Here is an 11610-nt window from a genome sequence, read left to right on the forward strand (position 1 = left end):
TTATTTTTAGGAGGGTTAACTTTGTACTCTTGGACTGGGTTCTGGCCTAATATTGACACGATTCCCTCCCCAATTTTGTCTTGAAGAAAAACAAGACAAAGGAAAACAAAAAATAAATTTTGTTTGATTTTAGAAGAATATGATCAACACATTCAGAAAGTTTATAACTTTTGCTGTATGAAGTAGATAATTATAGATTGATGCGCTTTATTGACAAGAAACATGAAGATAAGAAAAAGAACATTACCAACCCTTTAAAAAGATCCAAGTTTCCTAAATAAATTGCATTTCATACCTTCTCCACTAGAAGTGACCACAATCATGTTTCTGAGATCACAGATCCTATAGCCAGCCTTCCTGAGTTCACTCCATGGTTCTGTTACTTAATAACTGTATGATCTTGGATAATTTGCTTAAGGTCTCTGTGTCTCATTTTAAGGTCTCGTTTTCTTCACTTTAAAGTTGGAATAATAATAGTACTCATTTTATAGGTTAAATCAAGCCAGAAAATTACTACTATGAAAGGACCTGAGTGTGGTCTCTTGAAGATGGAATGGTTGGAGGAATGAAATACATTAGATGTCTAATAAGTTTTTGAGGAAATTGATGACTTAATAACATGGAATTGAAATATGTAGAAGTATTCTTTGATAAGACTCAAAATTTAGACAACGCTGATTGTGAAGCTTGAACATTGGCGTCAAAGGATAGAAACAAAACAAGATGATTTATTTTGCTGCCTTTTCCTCTGAACATAATAGAGTTACCACTGGGGCTCCTTGGTACACAGATGGAAAGACTACAATTTTTCTCTCTTTTCTATGTTGTTACAGTCAAATGCAAGTGGATGCAAACATCAAAATCATGTAAAGTCACATCATCTTTCTCTTTGGGGATTATAACTGGTGAGTGTTCTAGTTCAACAAGTTTTCTAATATCTGGGCCACCACAGTTTTTCTTTCCATTTTGTTCATTTCTGGTTTGCAAACCAGACAACTATTTCCTGAGCATGTGTGTATCAAAGTACCCTGATCATTACAATAAATAACCAACATGTGCTCAACCTCCCCAGGTCATTTTTCAAATGTTTTGCCATTGAATAACACATATCATCACATTTATGGTCTCCAATATCAGTTTCTTTGCCAACCACCTGAAGATTTCTAAGCCAAGGCTACATTTTTAAGATTTGTTACAGTAGCATCCCACCTCAGAAAACTAATTTTTGTGTTAGGTCAAATAGCACTAGCTACAGTAAAGACAGATCCTAAATATCAGTGTTTATTTTTTTATTCATGTCATAGTAAAATGAGGACTGAGAAATAATCTGGGTATCTTTTTCCATCTACAGTTCTATCTTTTTAGAATCCTTCACTTCTAGGTTTGTGAATGAAGACTGTAGAAAGAGAAAGATTGAATCTATCTTGTGTATAGGTAGAGCATGATTTGATTTGAAGACTTGGTTACATTTAAGAATGATGTTATTTTTAGTGTGTGTGTGTGTGTGCTTGTGTGTGTTTGATCTGAATTAACTATTTGACTCGTGGACACTGAAGACCACAAGAAGAAATAACAAAGATTAGCTTTTTTCACAGCTCGCTTTCACAGCTAAGCACTTAGACACTAAGCTGCCTAGCAATAGTGACTTTGTAAATCTCAATGAACACTGTGAACCTCAAATTTCTTTAAAGATGGAACCAAGATAATCAGGAAAGCAATTTCAGATGTGAAAAAATATGTAAGGTGATACACATGGGGAGGAGGCAGCACCTTACCTGGTAAGTACCCTTTCTATTTACCTTTCTTTGGTAGTACCCATCTTTTAAGAACTACTATAAGCTTATGCAGACTATTTCATTAATTTCCAAAAGCCCTTTATCAGCAATAGCATCTAAAAATATGGCTAAATTAGAAAAGAAAAAAAAAAACAGAACATGAAAGTACAGCACAGTGTAAAAAACTTGTTTGAAACACAAATTATTTCTGAGCTACTTTCCTTCTGGAGCTAATATGGTGGTGAGGGTAACAGCGGTGGTAAAGGGAGTGATGATGGAGACAATGATGGCCTGGACAGGGTGGCCTGGCATGCTGCAGTCCATGGGGTCCTAAAGAGTCAGACACGATTGAGTGAACTGAACTGAACTGAACTGTCTTCCGAGTGCTATTTATGAGTCTGGCATATGCCAACTAAAGTATACACATCCATTGAATATTGATTCCTCAATAGTTTGAAATGAAATACAATTTTCCCTACATTTTACTAAAAGGACTGAAAACCAGGAGAGGTAAATATTTTGTTCCTCAACCATCAAGTGATAATTAAGGAAATAGCATGGAATTGAAATTATATAGAAGTATTCTTTGATAAGAGTCAAAATTTAGACAACGCTGATTGTGAGAGCTTAAACCTCAGCATCAAAGGATAGAAACAAAACAGGATGATGATATGGTATTACTAAAAGCAGTTTGAAAAGAAAGGAAACATTTTTGTCATCACACAAAGGAACTGTAGTTTATTCATGAAGAGGAGAATAAGCAACAGTTGACCAGCTGGTAGAAACCCCTGACCAGGTGACAGACAGACCCAAGAGAGGGAGAGAATCCTCTGATGGTGCCCGGGAGAAAAGCTGCTGCTCTTCCATTTCAAGCTCTGGGATGCTTTCTCAGCTGTCCTCTCAGAGCAGAGTAGAACAGCAGCCTCAGGAAGGAAACCTCTGGCTGTCAGGAATCACCACAGGCATACTGCAGGCTGAAGGATGGAGAAGCTTCTTCTGTATCCATGATAGGCTTTAAAGAGAAGACGAAGGTGGAGCTGTGGAGCTGGGTGAGTCAGTTGTCTCATCCTTTCCTGATCCAGATAAAAGCCGATGCTTCTACTTGCTTTTGGGTGGGCACTTCTGCTGGCATTGTTGGGGAGGTGGCACAGGAGGGCATTTTTGCTGGCACTTTGGGGGTGGGCAGGGCTCAGGGCACTTTGGAGGTGGGCAGGGCTCAGGGCACTTGGGAGGGCACACTACTGGAGGTGGCTGGCAGGGCTGCTTGCACTGCTGCTGCTGATAAGACATCTTTCTGGAGTCTTCGAATCTGAAACAAATTACATGACAGTGTTCACAAGAAGGAACTGCTACAGGGAGAAAGGTCTGAGCTTTATAATATCAGATAGAATCTCTCCAGTCTCTAAGAATGTGGTTTGATCTCTTTAATCCCTTTCAGTGAATTTCTGGCCTCTCTCTCCCTCTTCAACAAATTGTATTATTGGCTCAGAGAAAATCTTTTCTTTTAACATACAACCTTTCAAAAAAATTTTATGCAAAAAACCAATCAAAGTTATTCTGGTCTTCTTTTTTTTTCTGAAAAGAACATCTTCAAGAAAGGCCATCAAGTGTTCCAAAATCCTGGGTAAGCTCACAAGCAATTCTCATCATCATTATCTATCATGAGGTCCCAGAAGTATGACCTGTGTACAGAGCAAATGGCCACCAGGAAGGATATAAGAGCCCTACACCTTCAGAGATAAATGTCTCTTAAATAAGAGCAGAAGGACACAAGAAAGATACAGAAAGAGGAAAAATACTTTGTTCTTTACCTCTTCTTGTCACAGATTTTATTTTAATCTCTTCATTAAAGGAATTCAAACTCTGTACCAGAAACTTAATAAATACTGTATATCACTGTGTTCAAATTCCAAGCTCCCATCCACTAAGGAGCATTAAAGTCATGACAATAACTGGACACACCAAATTTGCTATAGCCAGAATTAATTCATAAGTAGAGAGCCCAAGAATAAAGCTGAACTGAAGACTCAGACTCACCAGGTTCTCCAAAGTCTATCCAGACTTGAGGAGCAGGCGGATGGCAGTGATACAACAGAGGGCCTTTTTATAGGGAATTGCTGCCCCACCCAGGAGGAAGCAGAGCTGCCAAAACTGGCCCGGTTCAGTCATTTCCCAGCCAAAATGCAAATCCGTCCATAAGTGGCTTGACAGGGACTCCAGAAGGAGGAAGTATCCTGCTCCAGGATCTCCTCACTGGATTATCTTCCCATGACTCCTTAAGCTCTCAGTTTCAGGGGTTTATGGCAGTGGGAGGATTTGGGAGCATTCTTTAACTTGGAGTCAAAGCCTCCCTTTCTTGATTGGAGAAGATTCCTCTTTGATACCTTTTACCCTCTATGAACTATAAAAGTGCCTGTCTTGACACACTTGAACTGGTTGCCATTTTGTTGTACATCCTGGGTTGAAAAGAGCCTGGCTATCTAGTGACACCTTTCTCTTTACCTCAAGTCCTTCTTATAATGCTTTTCCCTTTGATCCATGACCTCCTAATCTGTCTCCTTTCTTCTTCTAAAAGGGACCGAGGGCAGCTTGCAGATCATCTCTCCAGCCTTCCCATCGTAATACTTAGAAATGTTCAGCAAAGTGGTGACCTCTAGAGCCTCCTTTCACTGCTTTTCTCCCTCAGATAAAAGACATCAAGCTGATTCTTGCAGCCTTTAGAAATCTGTTTCACCTTGGGTCACAGGGAATCCACTAAGGGTTTAGCATCATCTACTGTAATTCAGGTGTTGGCGCAGACCAGACTGTAGACCAACAACAGAAAGCAAGCTTTTTGCACATAACTCCCCAACGTGACATACCACCTACTCCTACATAATTTCTCCCAACTGTCCTCTTTGTACTAATTCACTCTATGAAATAAGCTCAGAGCATTGGTCAAATTTTCTGACGTCCTTCCCTTTTGAAATATCAAAAGGCCCAATCTGGTAAGTAATGCCATAAAACAACTGTTTTTTAATGAAAGTTGAAATCACTGTGAGCCGTTCAATCACTGAAATTAATTGCCATTCATATACAATTTCTCAATCATTAATAAGAATTTCACTATAATTTAAACCAACTTTTTAGATTTACCCTACTGGTTACATGGAATATATGTTAAATAAACCTCTTTCCTGGTCACTTCCTTCATATAATTTGTCAGTATGCTGGAAGGAAGCGTAGGTAATTTATGAGTCATTTTGACTAGCACAGGGTGCCCAGATAATTGGTCAAATATTATTCTATGTATTTCTATTTGTATTTGAATGAGTTGGGCTTCCCTGGTGGCTCAGTGGTCAAGTGTCTGCCTAACAAGCAGGAGATGCCAGTTTGATCACCAGATCAGGAAAATCGTCTCGATAAGGAAATGACAACCCACTAAAGTATTCTTGCCTGGAGAATCCCACAGAGAGAGGGCTACATTCCATGGGGTCACAAAGAGTCGCACACAACTTAGCAACAGACTTTCACCTTTCAATATATAAATCAGTGGTCTGGGTAAAGGAGGTGCCCTCTATAATGTGGGTTGTCCTTCATCCATTGAAGGCCTCATTTTTGAGTTCTTTTTTCTTGTTATCATCTTTGTTTTTTTTAATTTTTATTTTTACTTTATTTTACTTTACAATATTGTATTGGTTTTGCCATACATTGACATGAATCCGCCACGGGGGTACATGAGTTCCCAATCCTGAACCCCCCTCCCACCTCCCACCCCATATCATCTCTCTGGATCATCCCCGTGCACCAGCCCCAAGCATCCTGTATCCTGTATCGAACATAGACTGGCAATTTGTTTCTTACATGATAGTATACATGTTCATCTTTGTTTTGTTTCCTTTTTGTCTATTCTCTCTGCTTCTTTGTTTCTGTAAGTTTGGGTTTGTTGCTATCATTTGTGTTGAGTTTAGTGTGTATGTTTTATATGTGTTGTGTGTGTGTCTGTGTTTTGTTTTGTTGCTGTCTATTTATATTTTTACAATTTTTCTTGGGTTTTGTTTGTTTTCTTTTCCTCTTATTTATTTTTCTTCTTTTCTCTGGCCACAGTTGTGGCTTGTGGACTCTTGGCTCCCCAGCAGGAATCAGACCTCTGTACCTCTGTGATGGGAACACTGAGTCCAGGACGCTGTACTGCCAGAGAATCTGGGGTCCATAGAATATCAATTCACATGTGCTATCCTGGAAGTGTGTATTTCAACACCAAGCCCCCACTCTACCCAACTGCCTATAGACTCCAGTGCCTGTCTAGACTCCATGCCAAACAAGCAGCAAGACAGGAAACAGCCCTGCCCCTCAGTAGATAGGCTGCCTAGTAATTCTAGGCTCACAGACATCCCCAAACACCCTGCTTATCAGAGGGAAAAGACTCAGTTCCAATCGCCAGAGCACAGACACTAAGCCCTCCCACAGGGACGCTTACACAAGCCCCTGGACCAATCTCACCTATCAGGGGACAGACAACAGAAGTAAACGGAACTGCAACCCTGCCACCTGTGAAAAGGAGACCATAAAAACAGTAAGATATTCAAAATATAATGACAGAGAATTATGTTGCAGATGGAGAAGCAAAGTATAAACCCAGAAGACCAAATGAATGAAGTGGAAACAGGTAATCTTTCTCATAAAGAACTCATAGTATTCAGAATTCTGTTTCCATTGTTTCCCCATCTATTTGCCATGAAGTGATGGGACCAGATGCCATGATTTTAGATTTTTGAATGTTGAGTTTTAAGCCAGCTTTTTCAATCTCCTCTTTCTCCTTCTTAAGAGGCTCTTTAGTTTCTCTTCACTTTCTTCCAGAAGGGTGGTATCATCTGTATACCTGAGGTTATTGATGTTTCTGCTGGCACTCTTGATTCCAGCTTGTGCTTGAACCAGCCCAGCATTTCACATGATTTACTCTGCATATAAGTTAAATAAGCAGGGAAACAATATACAGCCTTGACTTCCTCTTTTCCCAGTTTTGAACTGGTCTGTGTTCCCACCTAGATAGCATATTAAAAAGCAGAGACATTACTTTGCCAACAATAGTCCATCCAGACAAAGCTATGGTTTTTCCAACAGTCATGTATGGATGTGAGTGTTAGACTATAAAAAAGCTAAGCACCAAAGAACTGATGCTTTTGAACTATGGTGGTGAAGAAGACTATTGAGAGTCCTTCAAAGTGCAAGGAGATCTAACCAGTGCATCCTAAAGGAAATCAGTCCTGAGGATTCATTGGGAGGACTGATGCTAAAGCTGACACTTCAATACTTTGACCACCTGAGGTGAAGAAGTGACTCATTTGAAAAGACCCTGAGTCTGGGAAAGATTGAAGGCAGGAGGAGAAGGAACGACAGAGGATGAGCTGGCTGGATGGCATAACCAATTCGATGGACATGAGTTTGAGCAACCTCTGACCGGGAAGCCAGGTGTGCTACAGTCCATGGGGTGGTGCAGAAACAGACACAACTGAGCGACTGAAGTGTACTGAACTCGACTGTTCCATGTCTGGTTCTAACTGTTGCTTCTTGATCTGCATAGAGATTTCTCAGGAGGCAGGTATGGTACTCTGGTATTATTATCTCTTTAAGAATTTTCCACACTTTGTTGAGACCCACAGAGTCAAAAGTTTCAGGGTAGTCAATGACACAGAAATAAATATTTTTCTGGAATTCTCTTGTTTTATCTATGGCAGTCAGAATTACTGCCATTACCCTTATCATAATTTGGCCTCAGGCCAAACTACAGGGAGGGAACACAGCCCCATCCATCAGCAGAAAGTTGGACTGAAGATTTACTGAGCATGGCCTTGCCCACCAGAGCAAGAACCAGTTTTCTCCACATCCAGTCTCTCCCATTAGGAAGCTTCCACAAGCCTCATATCCTCATCCATCAAGGGCAGACAGAATGAAAACCACAATCACAGAAAACTAAGCAAACTGGTCACATGGATCATAACCTCATCTAACTCGATGAAACCATGAGCCATGCCATGTAGCACCACCCAAGAAGAGATGGTGGAGAGTTCTAACAGAATGTGTTCACTGGAGAAGGGAATGGTAAACCACCAGCATTCTTGCCTTGAGAACCCCCTGAATATTATGAAAAGGAATCATAAAGATCAGAGAGAGAAATGAAGGAAACAATAGCAAAGATTAATGTAACTAAAAGGTGGTTCTTTGTGAAGATAAACAAAACTAATAAACATTTTGCCAGACTCATCAAGAAAAAATGGTAGAAGACTCAAATCAATAAAATAAGAAAAGAAAAAGAAGTTACAATTGACACGATAGAAATACAAAATATCATAAGAGACTACTAAAAGCAATGATATGTCAATAAAATGGACAACCTGGAAGAAATGGATAAACACTTAGAAAAGTACAACTTTTGAAGACTGAACCAGAAAGGAACAGAAAATATGAACAGACCACACACAAGCACTGAAATAGAAACTGTGATTAAAAAACTTCCAACAAACAAACGTCCAGGACCAGATGGCCTCACAGGCAAGTTCTATCAAACATTTAGAGGAGAGCTAACACCTATCCTTCACAAGCTTTTCCAAAAACTGCAGAGAGAGGAACACTCTCCAGCTCTTTATATGAGACCAAGAACACCCTGATATAAAAACTAGTATGGGAATACAAAAGACCCCAAAAAGAGAAAAATAGAGGTCCATATCACTGATATACATAGACACAAAAGTCCTCAACAAAATACTAGCAGAGAGAAACTGACAACACAGACAAAGCAACACACAACACAATCAAGTGAAATTTATCACAAGGATGCAAGGATGTTTTGCTGTCTCCTAGTCAATCAGTATGATACACCACATCAAAAGAACAAAAACCATTTGATCATCTCAATAGAAGCAGAAAAAGCTTTTGACAAAATTCAATGACCACTCATGATTAAAAATTCTCCAGAAAGTGGGTAGGTAGAGGGAACCTACCTCAACAGGGAAAGGTCAAATATGACAAACTCAAAGCAAATATAATTTTCAATAGTGAAAAAATGTTTATAATAGCCAGAACATGGAAACAACCTAGATGTCCATCAGCAGATGAATGGATAAGAAAGCTGTGGTACATATACACAATGGAGTATTACTCAGCCATTAAAAAGAATATACATTTGAATCAGTTCTAATGAGATGGATGAAACTGGAGCCAATTATACAGAGTGAAGTAAGCCAGAAAGAAAAACACCAATACAGTATACTGACACATATATACGGAATTTAGAAAGATGGTAATGATGACCCTGTATGCGAGACAGCAAAAGAGACACAGATGTATAGAACGGACTTTTGGACTCTGAGGGAGAGGGAGAGGGTGGGATGATTTGGGAGACTGGCATTGAAACATGTATACTATCATGTAAGAAACGAAGTGCCAGTCTGTGTTCGATACAGGATACAGGATGCTTGGGGCTGGTGCATGGGGATGATCCAGAGAGATGATATGGGGTGGGAGGGGGAAGGGGGATTTGGGATTGGGAGCTTGTGTACACCCGTGGTGGATTCATGTCAATGTATGGCAAAACCAATACAGTATTGTAAAGTAAAATAAAGTTAAAAAAAAAAAAAAGAAAAACTGAGAGCACTTCCTCTAAGATCAGTAACAAGACAGGGATGTCCACTCTCACCACTGTTATTCAACATAGTTTTGGAAGTCCTAGCCATAATGATCAGAGTAGAAAAATAAATTTAAAAAAAATCTAAACTGGAAAAGAAGAAGTAAAACTGTCACTGTTTGCAGATGACATGATACTATACATAGGAAATTGTAAAGAGGTTACAAGAAGACTACTAGGGCTAATCACTGAATCTGGTAAGGTTGCAGGATACAAAATTAATGCACATAAATCCCTTGCATTCCTATATACTAGCTATGAAAGATTAGAAAGAGAAATTAAGGAAACCTATTTACCACTGCAACAAAAATAATAAAATACCAAGGGCTAAAGCTACCTATTGAGGTAAGAGATCTATACTCAGGAAACTATAAGACACTGATGAAAGAAATCAAACAGGACACAAACAGATGGAGAGAGATACAACGTTCATTAATCTTCTTGGTTGCTATGCTAGTTATGTCTGGGTCACCTCCCTGCTGGAGCAAGCAGTGTGGTGAGGTGATGACAGTGATGATGGTGATGATAGAGACAATGGTGATCTGCTGTCTTCCCAGTGCCATTGCTGTGCCCCATCATGTACAAATTAAATTACAAAAATCATGTAATTTTTATGCCTCAGATATTTTGCAGTGTAACACTATTTTCCCCATTTCAGTAAAGGGACTTTAATTCTGAGGAGTTAAATGATTTTCTACTCGAATTAGTCAAGCAATAATTATCATGGATTTTAAATTCTATAGAAATAGAAAGTGATCTAGTTTCATTCTTTTACAAGTGGTTGACCAGTTTTCCCAGCACCACTTGTTAAAGAGATCGTCTTTACTCCATTGTATATTCTTGCCTCCTTTGTCAAAGATAAGGTGTCCATATGTGTGTGGATTTATCTCTGGGCTTTCTATTTTGTTCCATTGATCTATATGTCTGTCTTTGTGCCAGTACCATACTGTCTTGATGACTGTGGCTTTGTAGTAGAGCCTGAAGTCAGGCAAGTTGATTCCTCCAGTTCCATTCTTCTTTCTCAAGATTGCTTTGGCTATTCGAGGTTTTTTGTATTTCCATACAAATCTTGAAATTATTTGTTCTAGTTCTGTGAAAAATGTGGCTGGTAGCTTGACAGGGCAACCACTTGTAAAAGAATGAAACTAGATCACTTTCTAACACCGTACACAAAAATAAACTCAAAATGGATTAAAGATCTAAATGTAAGACCAGAAACTATAAAACTCCTAGAGGAGAACATAGGCAAAACACTCTCAGACATAAATCACAGCAGGATCCTCTATGATCCACCTCCCAGAATTCTGGAAAGAAAAGCAAAAATAAACAAATGGGATCTAATTAAAATTAAAAGCTTCTGCACAACAAAGGAAAATATAAGCAAGGTGAAAAGACAGCCTTCTGAATGGGAGAAAATAATAGCAAATGAAGCAACTGACAAACAACTATCTCAAAAATATACAAGCAACTTATGCAGCTCAATTCCAGAAAAATAAACGACCCAATCAAAAAATGGGCCAAAGAACTAAATAGACATTTCTCCAAAGAAGACATACAGATGGCTAACAAACACATGAAAAGATGCTCAACATCACTCATTATTAGAGAAATGCAAATCAAAACCACAATGAGGTACCACTTCATACCAGTCAGAATGGCTGCGATCCAAAAATCTGCAAGCAATAAATGCTGGAGAGGGTGTGGAGAAAAGGGAACCCTCCTACACTGTTGGTGGGAATGCAAACTAGTACAGCCACTATGGAGAACAGTGTGGAGATTCCTTAAAAAATTGCAAATAGAACTACCTTATGACCCAGCAATCCCACTGCTGGGCATACACACTGAGGAAACCAGAATTGAAAGAGACACATGTACCCCAATGTTCATCACAGCACTGTTTATAATAGCCAGGACATGGAAACAACCTAGATGTCCATCAGCAGATGAATGGATAAGAAAGCTGTGGTACATATACACAGTGGAGTATTACTCAGCCGTTAAAAAGAATTCATTTGAATCAGTTCTGATGAGATGGATGAAACTGGAGCCAATTATACAGAGTGAAGTAAGCCAGAAAGAAAAACACCAATACAGTATACTAACACATATATATGGAATTTAGGAAGATGGCAGTGACGACCCTGTATGCAAGACAGCAAAAAAGACACAGAT

At 39.1% G+C, this 11610-nt stretch overlaps 1 long non-coding RNA gene across 1 annotated transcript; it reads right to left on the bottom strand.

Moving 5' to 3' along the window:
- Positions 1–2484: 2484 nt before the first annotated feature.
- Positions 2485–3880, bottom strand: LOC108635123. Its single transcript, XR_001917755.1, has 2 exons — positions 3813–3880; positions 2485–3084 (listed from the first exon to the last, which is right to left on the bottom strand). It is a non-coding gene; the product is annotated as an uncharacterized LOC108635123 (long non-coding RNA).
- Positions 3881–11610: the final 7730 nt, after the last annotated feature.

This window comes from Capra hircus, unplaced genomic scaffold, assembly GCF_001704415.2.
Source record: "Capra hircus breed San Clemente unplaced genomic scaffold, ASM170441v1, whole genome shotgun sequence".
In the NCBI taxonomy this organism is placed as follows: domain Eukaryota; kingdom Metazoa; phylum Chordata; class Mammalia; order Artiodactyla; family Bovidae; genus Capra; species Capra hircus.